Below are 16,644 nucleotides of genomic sequence, written 5' to 3' on the forward strand. Positions count from 1 at the left end.
AGCTGTTTTGTACCTCTTTGTAGTCTTTCTGTGTCTCTTTGCAGCCGTTTTACTTCTCTCTGTTAGTCTTTCTTGTATCTTTTTGTGGTCTCTTCCTGGTTGGTCGGTCTCTTTGAGTTACATTATGTAGGTGAAGGCCTGTGGGCCCCCGTGCCTGTTGGGACAATCCAGTAATCCATCCATGAGTGAAAAGCGTTATTCACGTTGCTCTCGGTGGGAACAGCAACATAACAACATTCACCTGACTCCCCACCGTCTCCACTACAAACGGACCATCAAAGAACGGTGTTACAGTCAGACAGAGGAGGAGGATTAGCCCCAGCTCAGGTTCCCCCTTACATAATCCAGCCATTTGGATTATCTTAATTCCCCTGGGAACGTGATCCATTTAACACTTTGCAGCCTCACATATATGGATCTATAGCAGAGACATCACACCTCTCGGCTTATTTCCAGGGTTTGACACAGGTGATAGGCGTCCTACGTGACATAAAGTCGATGTCCTGGTTGACTCTCGACATCTTGTGGTCCAGTTGCAGCCCGTGGGAGTTCATCTTTAGCTATGCTGTGTAGAAAAAAGGTGTTAAAGCAAGCCTCTGTAACTTCTGTAAGACACAAAGAGACGTGGTTGGTTCATTGTCGTGGTTGAGTATTTTGAGAGGCGTCAGAGTGATGTCCGCCCTGACTGACTGTAGGTCAGTGGATGAAAACTGCACTAAAAACACACACACATGTGAATGAAAAGACGTCTAGTGAGTTGAGTAAGTTGATCCTATATAAATAAGTCTCTTCAGACGGAGGAGGGGCTTCCTGCTTCTTACTGGATGATTCCACTCAGCTCCGTCCCTCACATACCCGGCAGGCCGCTTGTGGTAAAAGCTCACATGAGCTGATTTATAGCTGCTGTATGCATTAAGTATTACATCACAGCTGCAGAGGAACTCTAAATCTGCCACTTATACCAGATTAGCCCCTCACTGCTTTGGCTCTGCCCACAAGAAAGAATTTTTAAAATCTCGATGCATTCTCCCGTTCTTTCCTTCAGTTTTCGGCTTTGATGGCGAGAGATCCTCGTGGGAAATGCTTGGTCGCTTACTGGCGTCTTTTGGCTCAAAGTCCTCCTGCGACCTCTCACCTCCATCCTTTGTTGTTCGCCTTTCACATCTGGTCTCTTCTTCATGTCTCCGGAGGCCGGTTTGTTGTGTCGTGTTGCCGGGTTATGGAGGAAAACTGTGTTCCCTCTCGGTTGTCGTTACCTGTGATTACGCTCCACCACTCCAAGCAGGGTTTACATGGCCAGCAAGGACATTTATGACGATGTATTTATTGCCAAGAATCTCCACTTCATTAGCGCTTACAAAGTGTGCAGTTTCATCCCTGTCTAGGGTTTCTTCATATATCATGAATAGTCTCATTTTTAGAATACCTCTTAAAACATAGTTGGTGATGAAAATGTATTTTTTTTTATGGCAGTTGACAGTATTTTTTGAGTTTTATAAAACCTTTGACTCGAATGTCAACAAAATGAAACCTAATTTTTGAACCTGGCTATTTCCAATGTTCAGATTTCTGTTTAATAAGACAAGCTTATATTTAAATATATACATAAAAAATAAACGTATAATAGCAAACAAATAATAATCTTAATGTAAAAAGTTTGATGAATAAATAGCATGAAGAACAGAGTGTGTTTATTCTCTGTAGACCTGCAGTGGATTGAAACATTTCAGACTGATGAATAGAACTTCACGTTGGCCTACAGCTTCAAACCGACATGTGTGTGTTGATGTTTGCCGACCGTCTACCCACCACCATCATCAGGCGTCCGCGTTCTTTACACTCCAGCATTATCGCCGCAGGCTTAGAAAACACATAATACACTCTATAGGTACTTTGTATACGCGTCTATGCATGTTGATATATCTTTATGTAAATGATCTCCTGAGAGCTACGTTGCCTCCACATTGTAGGCTGTTATTCTTTATTAAGTCGATATTTCATGCACGTGCTCAGATTTAAGTACGTTATAAATCACCTTTTAAATCAAGTGCTGCTGCCGCTTCACCTTAAAGGGGACATATCGTGAAGAGCTTTTGCACATACCAATTAGAGCGTTTTTTTTGGGCAGCTATATGGGGAAAATGAGCGTGATGCGTTTCCTTTAAAGTCAAAAGCGTGGTGGAGCGGCTTAGTGGCAGTGAGCTCTTGTAATGGAGACGGTCACAGGTCAAAGGCTCATCCGAGCAGAAATACTCAAATATTCACGGTGGCCGATGTGGAAATCCACCCTTTGAAGCGGCTCAGGTACTCGTCCACCGACCGGCATGGAGGAGCGTCATGAGAGGACGGGGGTGAATTCATTAGGCTCAGATTGACCTGCTATGACGAGCAATTTAGTTTCAAACACAGTTGGGAACCTGCGGGAGGGAGGGAATTAGCATTTTAAATAGGTACGATTATAGGCCAGGCCACTGTGTGTGTGTGTGTGTGTGTAATAACTACACACACAGACGTCTCCTTTCGACTCACTTCCTTGAGTAACACATGGCCATGTCTCATGCTCTCTGAAATATTAACACAACATAATGCTCTGCTCCTCCCCCCGCCGCCGCCTCAATGCACTATTTTTTTTAAATATATGTATAAATAGAGCGCCGGTGCTGAACGCAGCTGGAGCGCACTTCTGAGAGCACTTGAATCCGACACAACACAAAGAAACCACTCTGCCCCTACTCCTACATTTAGCTGGCAGGCCTCGCAAAATAGTTTCCAGTGTGAGGATTTAAATTACAGATGGCTTTGATACGATGGACGCAGCGGCGCGTCGGCTTCCAAGAGACACGGACTTGTGCTGGAAAACCGACGATTTCTTCTAGTTTGGTGTGTTCAGGGTCCTGTGTGTTCTTGACATAAACCAACGTTGTGAGAGGCCTATTTTAGCAGGTCAAATTACAAAAGAGTGAAGAGAGATAGATGTTAAAAATAGAGTTTGAATGGTAAAAATGTGTTCAACTGTGGAGATATAGATGTAAAAATAAAATGTCAAAAAAAGAAAACTGCGAGAGATTTGTTTTTCTCGTATATTACAGAAAAAATATTAACCAAAATGTATTTCTGAAAACATAAAGTTGAACTTCCTTACTACTACCTATCAGCCTATTGAGCGTCCCATAAACAATTAACATTAACATCAGCATGTTAACAACCCTACAATATGACCGGTGAAGATACAAAACCAGAAGGAAACGAAGGACTAGACATAACCTCTAGTAACCTTTATTTTAATCAATGAAGAGGAGGACAATATGAGTCAGTAGTTCATGTAAAATACAGGCAGTTGAAATGTAGTGATGTTGTTCCCCTCTGATGGCTCTCACTGCACTAAATCCATCCCAGCGTTTTCCCTCTCTCTTATCCTTCGGAGTGACAGAAGAGAACTCATCTCCATTTTAAAAAAAATTTTTTTTTGCAGCAGGCCAATAAGCCACACCAAAATAGACCCTTCAGATAAATGTCTGAGGCCTTTCTTTAAACTCTTTAAACTCCCACCTTTTAGGAAATCTCAGAGAGGGATCCTTCTGACACATTAGCTATTTATAAGCATCAGCTGAAGAAGAGATGAGAGATCAGAGGAAAATAAGTCGGCACAATCGCAGCGTAGAGTAAAATGATATTCTTACGGTAAAAGAAGCTTCTTTGTTGTCAAACGTCTCGTGCTAGATTTTGTGTGAGAATGTGTCGTTTGTGTATCAAGAAGTCAAGGAGAACCCAATCAAAGGGACACGAGGGGAACGGTTTAAATAGCTTTAATTTAAGTAGAAGGGGGAATTGGGACTGGGCACGGGGAAAGGCTGTCGGTGTTGAGGGATTACGGCGGGGGCAGGGTGACGTGGCGGTGATGGCGGAGGGTGGTGGCAGGTGGTTGGGCGTGCCCAGGTGAATGGTGGAGGGTGGCAGGTGGTTGGGCGTGCCCAGGTGAATGGTGGAGGGTGGCAGGGGTTGGGCGTGCCCAGGTGAATGGTGGAGGGTGGCAGGGGTTGGGTGTGCCCAGCTGAATGGTGGAGGGTGGCAGGGGTTGGGCGTGCCCAGGTGAATGGTGGAGGGTGGCAGGGGTTGGGTGTGCCCAGGTGAATGGTGGAGGGTGGCAGGGGTTGGGCGTGCCCAGGTGAATGGTGGAGGGTGGCAGGGGTTGGGCGTGCCCAGGTGAATGGTGGAGGGTGGCAGGGGTTGGGCGTGCCCAGGTGAATGGTGGATGGTGGCAGGGGGTTGGGCGTGCCCAGGTGACTGGTGGAGGGTGGCAGGGGTTGGGCGTGCCCAGGTGAATGGTGGAGGGTGGCAGGGGTTGGGCGTGCCCAGGTGAATGGTGGAGGGTGGCAGGGGTTGGGCGTGCCCAGGTGAATGGTGGAGGGTGGCAGGGGTTGGGCGTGCCCAGGTGAATGGTGGAGGGTGGCAGGGGTTGGGCGTGCCCAGGTGACTGGTGGAGGGTGGCAGGTGGTTGGGCATGCCCAGGTGAATGGTGGAGGGTGGCAGGGGTTGGGCGTGCCCAGGTGAATGGTAGAGGGCGGCAGGTGGTTGGGCGTGCCCAGGTGAATGGTGGAGGGTGGCAGGCGGTTGGGCGTGCCAAGGTGACTGGTGGAGGGTGGCAGGCGGTTGGGCGTGCCCAGGTGAATGGTGGAGGGTGCAGATGTCCAGGCTGGATGGTGTGAGCGATAATGATCTTTAACAAATCTAGCGTACTGTTGCTGTTTCCTACTCACACACACACACATACACTCACTCACAGTTCAGATCAATAGCGTAGCATCTGGGTGAAAAGAGGAAGGCCCGTGTGGAGGAGAGGAATCACAGAATTGCATCACTTCTCCTCTCCCTTTCTTCCCATCTTTTATTCTGCTCTCTCTCTCTTGTATTGATCCCAAAAAAATTGCAGTTTTTAGCTGCAGCCTCCAGCATGATATCTGACCCTGCTTTTTTTTTTGTTAAACAAGATCTTTCTCTCCTCCCCCCCTTCTCTCCTGGGTTCATTAAGAGACATTTTAGGCCTGCTGATGCTCATAAATTGATTCAACGGATTTTGCCAAATATGAGCCAAATAGTGAAATAGTAGCTCCTAATTTTAGTCATAAAATAGGGTTTTTGTCTTTGTGCCAGGATATATATATATCAGTGGCGAGCGGTGACCGTTTACTGTGGTCATGCTGAAGTGTCAATACTATGCGCGCCCGTGGGGGGGGCATTATATTGTTTAATAAAAAATATAATATGGTTAGTGGAAACAGCTTGTAGTGATCACGTTGGTCCAGAGTACATTTGATCACTATAAGCGGTTGATTACTAAAACCGAATTGTTATTACAGTATTTCACTTATTTTTTTTATGGAGAACATCATCTAAATGCCAGTTATATTATTTTACAGTAACTCACGTGACACGTCTCAGATCAGTAGGCGCTGCTGCCGCTGTGTTTTTAAAACGAACTAGGCTAGTAGCGCCGCAGATTTCTCATTCCCCACCTTGTTTGACTGAGAGTGTTTCGAGATGGTTTTCATGAATGAACAGGCAATATGTCGCTGTCAGACCGGATCGTTTGACGGGAGGGGGGTCGGCTAGCTAGCCATTTATGTTTCTCATACGCGCTAGCTTGAAAGTGACGGACGGAATTCTTTGCAGTCTTTGTGATATTTACTTCAGGAGTAGGCCGACCACTTGAAATTATAGCTTTCTTTTCCTCAAAAGGTCTCCGCGAAAACGGCACTGAACGCAAAGCCTGAATATAATTAATATGTTCAGCCATTTTGACCAGGCTACACAATGAATGAACCACTGACAGTTTCCCGCTGAACAATTCAAACAAGTCATTTTTGCGCATGCGCGTTGGCAGATAAGCTGCTTCACTGACAGCTTTTTTGCCATTCAAAATGCTCATCTACAGTAAACACAGCCTTTAGCAGTAACTGTACTAGTCGGTGTCACAGTGCGCATGCGCGAAACAAGCTGTCAGCTTTCCAGCTTTTCGCAAGCAAAACGGGACAGATTAGGCACGGATTTAAGACCAAAACAGTAAAACTAAGGTATTGTATAATTGAACACACTGCCAGATTAATATTTTCAATTATTTTTATTGAAGGGCTTGGGCATGCACTGCATTTATAGCTTATTATGACCGCTCGCCCATGATATATATATATATATTGTGTATATATATATATATATATATATATATATATATATATGTATATATATATATTGTATATATATATGTACGTATATCTCTTTGGGGAAGTTGTTAATGATAGAAAATACAAGGTAGATGATAGTGAGTGGCATTTCAAAGCTGTACCGTTAAACTGGTCTCCTGAGAGGAGTCGGACTACACACCTCTCTACCTGGAGTTGGATCAAGCGTTCATCCATCACACCGACACAGCTCCTATAAGCAGCCTGGCCAAGTGCTGAGCCAGCAGCTTGTGCGAAGGGCATGTCAGGGTGTATCCTTTATTAGTATTTTCACAAAAATTGCCAGGGTAAGCGTAAATGTTTGGTTTTAGGTTGAACAGGTGACCCTCGCTGGACGTTTCACCTCTCCATTTGAAAGGTAGTGTTGACAAGTGTTGACCTGATAATACAAGCATTTATAAAAATTCAGCGAAACTTTTTCATACTCAGAAACAGCTTGGTAAACACGGAAGTGGCGTTGGAGCAGCGCTAGCGTTAGCAGCCGAGGATAGAAGCTATCAGGCAAGTGTTCTTTTAAATAAACTCCTGGTGTACTTACAAACTTTCAAATGCCTCGTTTTGTGAGTACAGACCCTATGTGTACTACTGCAGACGTTTGGTAACATTCCATGCATTATTAGTGGGGCAATTTACGAGATAATCAAGATGTACCATCGCACCAGTACTAAGCCATTCGGCTGATAGCCCTATCTTGACCAATGCTGACCATCACTAAAAATGCTTCTGAGGGGGTATTTGGCTGGATGTCATGGTGGAAATGACCTAGGGTGCATTTCACTCCGAATCATCGCTTTAAAGCGCACCCTGTTTTATCGTCACTTCAGCGTTGGCTTCACTTTTTAGACCCGGATTTTGCCCGTCTGACATGGACCAACTCAAGTCTTCAAGTCTTTATAAACAAAACAATACACTTTGTATTCAGGAAGTGAGATCAACTTATCGATTACATCCCAGAGATTCTGAGTATCACGCGACCCGTCAACACTAAGAAAAAATAGTTTATTATGTTGCTCTACATCCCGCTTCATGTTTTAATTTGACACCTCAGTGCAGCGCCGGCTTTAAAATGATGACACTTGACTGAGAGAGAGAGAGGAGGGAGGAGGAGGAGAGAAAGTAAAAAAGACACGATGAGACCTCATTAAGGCGACAGCGAAGCGAGCACGGTGTGTGTTTCACAGCCTGCATGATCCAGTCGTGTGTGTGTGTGTGTGTGTGTGTGTGTGTGTGTGTGTGTGTGTGTGTGTGTGTGTGTGTGTGTGTGTGTGTGTGTGTGTGTGTGTGTGTGTGTGTGTGTGTGTGTGTGTGTGTGTGTGTGTGTTTGTGCGTGCGTGCGTGCGTGCGTGCGTGCGTGCGTGCGTGTGTGCGTGTGTGTGTGTGTGTGTGTGCGTGTGTGTGTGCGTGTGTGTGTGTGTGTCTGTCAGCACAGATCTGGGACACCCCTGGGAGGGTTAAGTAGGGAAACAGCAGAGATTGAGGTGGGGAATTCTCATCAAAAACGTCCAAATCAGGAAAGATGTCGAAAGGAGCCACCGTGCAGAGGACAAAGGGGAAGGGAGGCGTTGGAGGGGTGTGTGTGTGTGTGTGTGTGTGTGTGTGTGTGTGTGTGTGTGTGTGTGTGTGTGTGTGTGTGTGTGTGTGTGTGTGTGTGTGTGTGTGTGTGTGTGTGTGTGTGTGCGTGTGTGTGTGTGTGAGTGTGTGTGAGATTCAGTTACAAGAAAGATAGTCAACTGTCAGACATAAAGGTGGCAACTACAATGATGGTGGGGAGGAAAGTAAAAATGCAAAAAGCAGGAGGGAGTTTCTTTGAGGGGTGAGGCGCTGGTGATGGTGGGGGTGGTTGTGGTGGTAATGGTGGTGCAGGTGGTGATGGTGCAGGCAGTGGTGGTGTGGGTGGTGATGGTGGTGGTGGTGGTTTTGTGGGTGGAGGTGATGATGGTGGTTTTATGGGTGGTGGTGATGGTGGTGGTTTTATGGGTGGTGGTGATGGTGGTGGTGGTTTTGTGGGTGGAGGTGATGGTGGTGGTTTTATGGGTGGTGGTGATGGTGGTGGTTTTATGGGTGGTGGTGGTGATGGTGGTGGTGGTTTTATGGGTGGTGGTGATGGTGGTTGTTGGGGGGGTTGTGGGCGGTGGTGGTTTTATGGGTGGTGGTGATGGTGGTTGTTGGGGGGGTTGCGGGCGGTGGTGGTGTGGGTGGTGATGGTATGTGGGTGGTGTTTGTGGTTGTTGGGGGGGTTGCGGGTGGTGGTGATGGTGGTGCAGGTGGTGGTGGTTTTGTGGGTGGTGGTGATGGTGGTGGTGGTTGTGGTTTTATGGGTGGTGGTTGTGGTGTGGGTGGTGGTGGTTTTGTGGGTGGTGGTGGTGGTGATGGTGGTTGTGGTTTTATGGGTGGTGGTGATGGTGGTGGTTGTGGTGTGGGTGGTGGTGGTTTTGTGGGTGGTGGTGATGGTGATGTTGGTGGTGGTGGTTTTATGGGTGGTGGTGATGGTGATGGTTGTGGTGTGGGTGGTGGTGATAGTATGTGGGTGATGGTGGTGGTTTTATGGGTGGTGGTGATGGTATGTGGGTGATGGTGGTGGTGGTTGTGGTTTTATGGGTGGTGGTGATGGTGGTGTTGGTGGTGGTGGTTTTATGGGTGGTGGTGATGGTGGTGTTGGTGGTGGTGGTTTTATGGGTGGTGGTGATGGTGATGTTGGTGGTGGTGGTTTTATGGGTGGTGGTGATGGTGATGTTGGTGGTGGTGGTTTTATGGGTGGTGGTGATGGTGATGGTTGTGGTGTGGGTGGTGGTGATAGTATGTGGGTGATGGTGGTGGTTTTATGGGTGGTGGTGATGGTGATGTTGGTGGTGGTGGTTTTATGGGTGGTGGTGATGGTGATGGTTGTGGTGTGGGTGGTGGTGATAGTATGTGGGTGATGGTGGTGGTTTTATGGGTGGTGGTGATGGTATGTGGGTGATGGTGGTGGTGGTTGTGGTTTTATGGGTGGTGGTGATGGTGGTGGTGATGGTGGTGTTGGTGGTGGTGGTTTTATGGGTGGTGGTGATGGTGGTGTTGGTGGTGGTGGTTTTATGGGTGGTGGTGATGGTGGTGTTGGTGGTTGTGGTTTTATGGGTGGTGGTGATGGTGGTGTTGGTGGTGGTGGTTTTATGGGTGGTGGTGATGGTATGTGGGTGATGGTGGTGGTGGTTTTATGGGTGGTGGTGATGGTGATGGTTGTGGTGTGGGTGGTGGTGGTGGTTTGTGGGTGGGGGCCTCCTGTGGGGCAGCCCTGTGGTAATGAGCTGCTGCTCTCGGAGGAAGACGAGCTCTATTCCAGGAGCGCTGCTATTCTGAGTTTCATGTGAAGCTGGTTCACCTGCTGGTTCCAGCACAGATACTCACTCCTCCTTTGGCTGCGTGTTAAAAAGGGAAGCGAGAGCTTCTGGATCTAAACCTGGGAGTCGTCCCCGTTTGTGTGTCAGATCTGAGCTCACCTTGAATGAAAGATGGCAATCACCGTGTTTCTCTGTTTCATTCACATCAGTTTGTCTCTCTCGCCGCTGTTACCCCCGTCACCCTCCGGGTGGTGTGGCGAGGTGTCTTTTATCGGACTTAACCTCGCAGGCTTGCATGCCAGTCCTGCCGACCTCGCCACTCACTGGAGTTCAGAAGGTTGAGTCCCGGAGGGAGATTCGCCGCCAGACGGCCAGTCAGCCAGTCAGCCAGTCAGCAGGTCGAGGTCAGAAAGTCAAACGTCATTTTCACTTAAGCTCTGGGCAAAAAGTGGTCTGCGTCGTTTCCCACCGCTTGTCAGTTCATTCTGTGTGGGAGCCCGAGGAGCTGACACGATTTCATTTGTGTGTTTTTAAACCTCACGTATGTTTGTTGCGAGTGTGTTTATATCTTGCGATTCTATTCGTCGCTGGACACAAACGTTCTTCAACCTCCCGATCAAAATTTACGGTAAAATTTACCCTAAAGGTGCGTTAAACAGTTTTCACACCCCGTGTCCTTGTTATAAGTAACAAACTAACTCCCTACGCTGCTCTGGTGGCAGCTTTGGGTCGTTCAGAATAACCCTGATGATGTCATCAAGGTAGTTTCAGCTTGGTCTTAGAGGCTGAGAGTATTTCGAACAGGAATCCTGCGTCACAAAACGGGACTATAGAGTTTGGAAAGTCACAGATTTTACATTTAAATGATTGAACTAAAGAGGCTATTGAATGCATCATGGGAAGTGGCGTTGCTTTTGGAAGAGCGATGCAAATGTCATTTTAACATTAAATACGAATCCAGTTAAATTTAGTCGAATGTCGACCCATAAAATAAAACACAGCTTATTCATTACTTTAGTTATTTTACTTTTCTTTTTAAAACACAATCTTATTTACAATAGACTTAACCTTAGACTGATTATAAGAAGTGGGCGTGGTCACCGTGACATCACCCATCGGTTATTGCTCTTTGGCATTTTCACCGTCACCATCTAGGTTATTGGTTGTTCACACAACCACAAGTGACACACAAGTATAACCATTTTCTCATTGACTTCCATGCAGATAGGGGAGTCGCCCCCTGGTGGCCAGTGAGAGAATGCATATTTAAGGCACTTTTCAGAACCGGGAGGCTGTGTTGTTATAAAGCTAACCGACATCTTTCTTCTCTAACAAATATGCTGCACGAAATCATTTCAGATTCTACGATGAAATCTGTTTTTCATTTTCAAATAAAGGCTTCCTGCTAGACTTGGGTCCAAATTGTGGGGAAAAAAACCCATGATAGTTAATGCTATATGTCAGCCGCAGCCTGAATCACTTGGATGAACAGACAATGGTTAAAGGAGTGGATTGAAGTGGTTCCTTTGTCCTTGCTCCTCCTTGTTTCTCCGGCCTCGGCCTGACCCGGTGACACACTGAGCTGTCAGGATCGATTGAGGCTCCTCGGAGCTGGCAGCAGAGACCGGGACTGGCGTTCTGGCATCGCCGTGCCATGTCGGGTCTACCCCCCCATCCTGAGAAAAAGCCCACAGCCACAGTGACGCACCGCTAACCAAGAGCAGCTCACTTCACCCACTTTCCATGGACTCGCAAACCGTGAGCCGCGCTGAACCTTCTCACCTCCAGCACACGGATCGACTCTCCTCGTGGGTTTTCTGCCTCCCTTGGCTATGAGGGTTTTTTTTTTTTTTTTCCTCTCCACATTAGGTGCCAAGTGAAGACAGCTCCACTGCAGTATCTGACCCATCCTGGCAGAGGTGAGGTTGGATAATAAAACCACTGTTCCTGCCAAAAAAACTAGAGGAGATAAGGGAGGGAGGTGAAGCGAGGGAGAGCAGAAGACAAATAAGGAGGGAGAGGGAAGAAAAAAAGAGGGAAGAAACACCGGGGACCACGGAGGAGGGGGGGAGAATTATCAGACGGGTTGGGAGGTAGAAAAAGACACTAAGAGACACGAAAGGGGAAAGAAGAATCGGGGGTGATGCGGTTCGAGTGCAGGTCCCATGTGCCTCTCCTTTCCTTCCCTGCATCCCTCCATCCCATTTTGAGTGCCAGGGCGTTGGTGCAGAGGCTAAATCAATCACCGCCTGCCCTCCTTCCCTCCATCCGCACACATTACGCTGACGTAGCAGGTGCACTGTTTTTTTCTCTCTCGCCGCCGTATCGGAGAGGAGATGAAAACACAGGAAATAAGGTTTCAGACAAGAGTCGTTTGGTTAGACATCTTTTTAATTATAGTAAAAGTTCAAATGTTACTTAATATAAGTTACTGTCGTTTTTTTTTTAACTAAGAACTGCCAGTCGTACAGAAGCAAGTTCTGTGTATATTTATACAATTGTGGTGAGTGTGTTGGAGCGTGTAAAGCCAAAGATGAGAGACTACAGTGTGTGTGTGTGTGTGAAGGCCCCGTCTTGTAACCATGGAAGAGAGCATCGCTCTGGTGCCCTCGACACAAAACTTGGATTATTGCAGAAAATAAGCTCTGTGGACAACAAACGTTTTCATAGCTCGTCTTCGGTCTCTTCATAGCCCCGAGGTCCCGACACCTTTGTTGCTGCTCAGTTTGGTGTTTGTTTGAGTGTCTAACATATAGAAAGTGTGTCACTCGTGACCTCTGACCTCTGCTAAAAAAGGCGCTCACACTTTTCACAGCCGATACAGTTTTTAAAATCATCCCTGTCCACAGCATAAAAGCACGAACAAGAACTAAGACTATACATTCTGGCTCATTTGCAGACATTTTTAAGCTAATAATTATAGAATGATATCGATATCGTCTTGAGTTAATCATACTGTGTTGACTTTTCTAGGATGGACAACAACACACAGCGTCTTCTGATTCGGATCCTTTGCCTCGGTGGATCCCAGTTCGCTTGATGAACTACTTTCTGTGTTTCCTTTCATGAGGATGAAAAGACCAGATTTCTGTTTTCAAATGAACATATTATGTAAAATTCAAGTTTATTTGGAAAGCTGTGGGAGGTTTCGTGCCGCTTGCCCCCCTGATACATGTGGTCACAGTTCTGAGAATAACACGTTCCCAACTCGTCACGCAGCGCCGCTTGGTCAGAACACGTACCATTTTGTTGCGTGCATAGCGTCATTTCAAAATAAACTTCAGTGTTCAGTGGGTTACTTTGTTTTTAGGTTTACTTACGCAACGAAACGTAGGAAAATATTGCCTTTGTTACGTAAAATGACTGTTTGTTACCCAAAGTGTGGAAGTTGAGTAACAAAACTATAATAAAAGGAATCAACACCGAACTAGCTTCACACAGGACATGGACAGCGGTCTCCTGAGTGAAAGTCCCATCCCACCTTCTCTTTTTATTTCATTTTATCCGTCAGTTCCTCTGATCATCTATAACGACGCAGATGGGTTGAAATGAGTTGAAAGCTGCGCGTTCCATACAGAACGCCCGTCGGTATCGCACACTGACCGAGCGGCGCTATTTGATGAGAACAGGTTGGAATAAGACAAAATAAAATACCACGATAATCTCCCTTTAAGTCTCCATCTAAAAATTGTGTTGTCCGTCATGGTACGACCATCAAGCTCTTCTCAGGCTCCTCTTTACGGCGCTCAAGGGCAAATCAGCAGAGGGAATCCTGCTGACAGCCACACTCTCCTCTGCTCCCACACAATGTCATCCACAGACAGGCTTCTATGCTATGAAGTGTGTGTGTGTGTGTGTGTGTGTGTGTGTGTGTGTGTGTGTGTGTGTGTGTGTGTGTGTGTGTGTGTGTGTGTGTGTGTGTGTGTGTGTGTGTGTGTGTTTTAAGAGCTCTCAAGTGGGGTCACGTTGAAAGTGATGCATAAACAGTTGTTGCGTTTTGACCTCTGCTGCTTTAGTTTGAATATTTCACACCGCCTCACCTCGTGGCAGAAATTAGAGCATGAACTGCATCAAGCCTTTGCCGTTAACGGCGAATACGCACAACGTAAAGGAGAATCTATACGGACGTAAAGTGGCTCAAGAAGATAAGAAAAAAAATGCTCATCCTCAACCACCCCGGAAGGCTGTTTTGTGTGTGTGTGTGTGTGTGTGTGTGTGTCAGTGAGCAATGATGGGATGTATTATTGACTTATTGCATTAGATGGTCTCTGTGCTTCGTGCTCACGCTCTGACATCGCCCTCAGAGAAATAACGGGATCAGATGGAGCACACACACACACACACGCACACACACACACACACACACACACGCACGCACACACACACACACACACACACACACACACACACACACACACACACACACACACACACACCACGCTCCCACACACAGTAACAAAAATGTTTTGTCTCCAGCTCTTGTGCTTCTGGGGTTTTGTGTTCTTAGTAGTACATATTCTGTCTGTCTGCCTGCCTGTCTGTCTGTCTGTCTGCCTGTCTGCTATCCTTGCCGTCTCACTCAAAAGGAAAGCTGCACAGAACCTCCAAAGCCGCTGAGTTACAGCAGGCAGAGTTTCGAGGGCCCGCGTGAAGGATTAGAGGCTGCTCTCTGCCAGCCAAGTGGCTGAGCAGTTGGCAGCACAACTGAAATGCAGAGAGGCAAAGGGGGGAGGGAGGATAGGGGGGGGGGGAGTGGAAAGAAAAGAGAAAGTGGATGGGTGGAGTGCTGTGAGCCTCAGCAGGTGGGAGCGGGGTGTGAGGACAGATAAAGAGAGGGAAGGCGAGAGAGGGGAGTGAAAACATTCACGTGTGCATTCATTGAAGGCATCTGTGAGCCTCCGCTTCCTGCTCTAAGCCCCCCGAGCCTATCAGAGAGCCCGCTGTGTGTGTGTGTGTGTGTGTGTGTGTGTGTGTGTGTGTGTGTGTGTGTGTGTGTGTGTGTGTGTGTGTGTGTGTGTGTGTGAGTGTGTGTTTCTATGTATGTATGTCACACATGAAAGACATATTGTGTCCATTATAGAGGAAACTAATTTAAAGAAGTGGACATAGTGAAGGCTTTAAGCTTATTAAGGTGTGTGTGTGTGTGTGTGTGTGTGTGTGTGTGTGTGTGTGTGTGTGTGTGTGTGTGTGTGTGTGTGTGTGTGTGTGTGTGTGTGTGTGTGTGTGTGTGTGTGTGTTTCCCGCTAAAGTCTCTTCCTGGTCTAACTTAAGGAGGCGGCAACTTAAGGAGGCGCCAACGCCACAGACTAACCGCAGACTCACCGATAATAACCAATACTACAGCAAACACTTGTTGAATAGCTTCTCAGTAGAAGAGCAGCTCATCTCAGTGTTGTTTTCAGAAAGAAGTTGGTGAATTATAATCGCAAACCTTCACAATAAAAGCCACCCCCGTGTTTCAGCAGTTCATGCTTTTAATGTGAAGCTTAAGTCACTTAAATACAGCGCTGATAACTCGTTAGGAGGTCGTTCCGCTGTGACTCTCTGTTGTGCTTTGGTAGGCCATCTCGAATGGCGGACTCTGCCACTAACAATGACAATGACACGTGTAGAAAGATAAATCTGGAATTGTTTTTTTTTTTTCTGAAAAAATGACGACATAGATGGTATCAAAAAGGGGTTTGATTTCATGAAAAAGATTAGAACTGATTATGAGCCTGCAGATACCGTTAACCTCCTGAATGAATGCACTCGATTCAAGGCTCATTATTAGCGCTTGTGTAAAACAAGATTTCCAGTATTATGTGGTATAAAAATTCGTACAATATTTAAATGCGTCATTTTTTTTTTAATTCAAGAAAGAATTCCTGTTCTGTCGCAGCACAAGAATCCAAATCACTCTCTCAGTGTTGAGAAGTCAAGTCTTAGAAAACTTTTCATCCATTCTTCATCCTTAATTATTTTATTGCTGATGATTCATGGCGTACAAAACTAAAGAAAACTCTAAAAGAAATGACAAAGTAAAGACATTATATACTGTACATCAGCAGGTTTGATCTGAATCTGCATCACTGTCTCACACACACACACACACACACACACACACACACACGCACACACACACACACACACACACACGTCAAGAGATGACGAGAGGAGGGAGGATGTTGTAGAGCAGCCCCTCCCTCTTATTCATCACTTGCTTGCGCCAGCCGCATCCAGAGCGTCGCCCTGGGCAACAGGTCGATTCCTTTGAACTCCACTTTCCTCCGGCGGGCGCGTATCATAGCAGAGGCAAAGCATCCACACGAACTCACATTACATTTTCATGGGTGGGTTATGAGACGATGGGCCCCCGGCCACAGACATAGCAGCAAGACACGCAGACTTCAGTTGTTCAGCCTCTTTTTGTTGCTGTTTAGTGTCTCTTTGAAATAGGGTTGGTCTTTAGGTAGTTACTTTTTTTGTCCGTGGTTGTTTTGATACTTTTTGTAGTTGTTTTGTGTGTTTTTGTAGTTGTTTCCTGTCTTTCTTTTGGGGTTGTCTTTCCCTGGTTTTGTGTTTTTGTGTCTCTTAGCAGCTCTTGATAGGTGTTTTGGTGTCTTCATAGTCCTTTTGTGTTTATTTATTGCCAATTTGACTATATTTGCAGATATTTTGAGTCTATTTGTAGTCTTTTTGAGTCTCTTTGTAGTTGTTTGGAGTCTCTTTGTAGTCTTTTTGAGTCTCTTTGTAGTTGTTTTGAATCTATTTATAGTCCTTTTTGAGTCTCTTTGTAGTTGTTTTGAATCTCTTTGTAGTCTTTTGAGTCTCTTTGTAGTTTTTTGAGTCTCTTTGTAGTTGTTTTGAGTCTCTGTAGTCTTTTTGAGTCTATTTGTTGTCTTTTTGAGTCTCTTCGTTCGTTTTGAGTCTCTGTAGTCATTTTGAGTATCTCTCTTTGTAGTCATTTTGAGTCTCTTCGTAGTCTTTAGTCTTTTGTTGACGTTTTGAGTCTCTTTGTCGTTTTGTGTCTCTTTGTAGTCATTGTGTGTCTCTTTGTAGTCATTGTGAGTCTTTTGTTGTTGTGAATCTTTTTCAGTGCATGTTTTGCC

The sequence above is a fragment of the Eutrigla gurnardus genome (assembly GCF_963514095.1).
Source record: "Eutrigla gurnardus genome assembly, chromosome: 6".
Taxonomy (NCBI): Eukaryota; Metazoa; Chordata; class Actinopteri; order Perciformes; family Triglidae; genus Eutrigla; species Eutrigla gurnardus.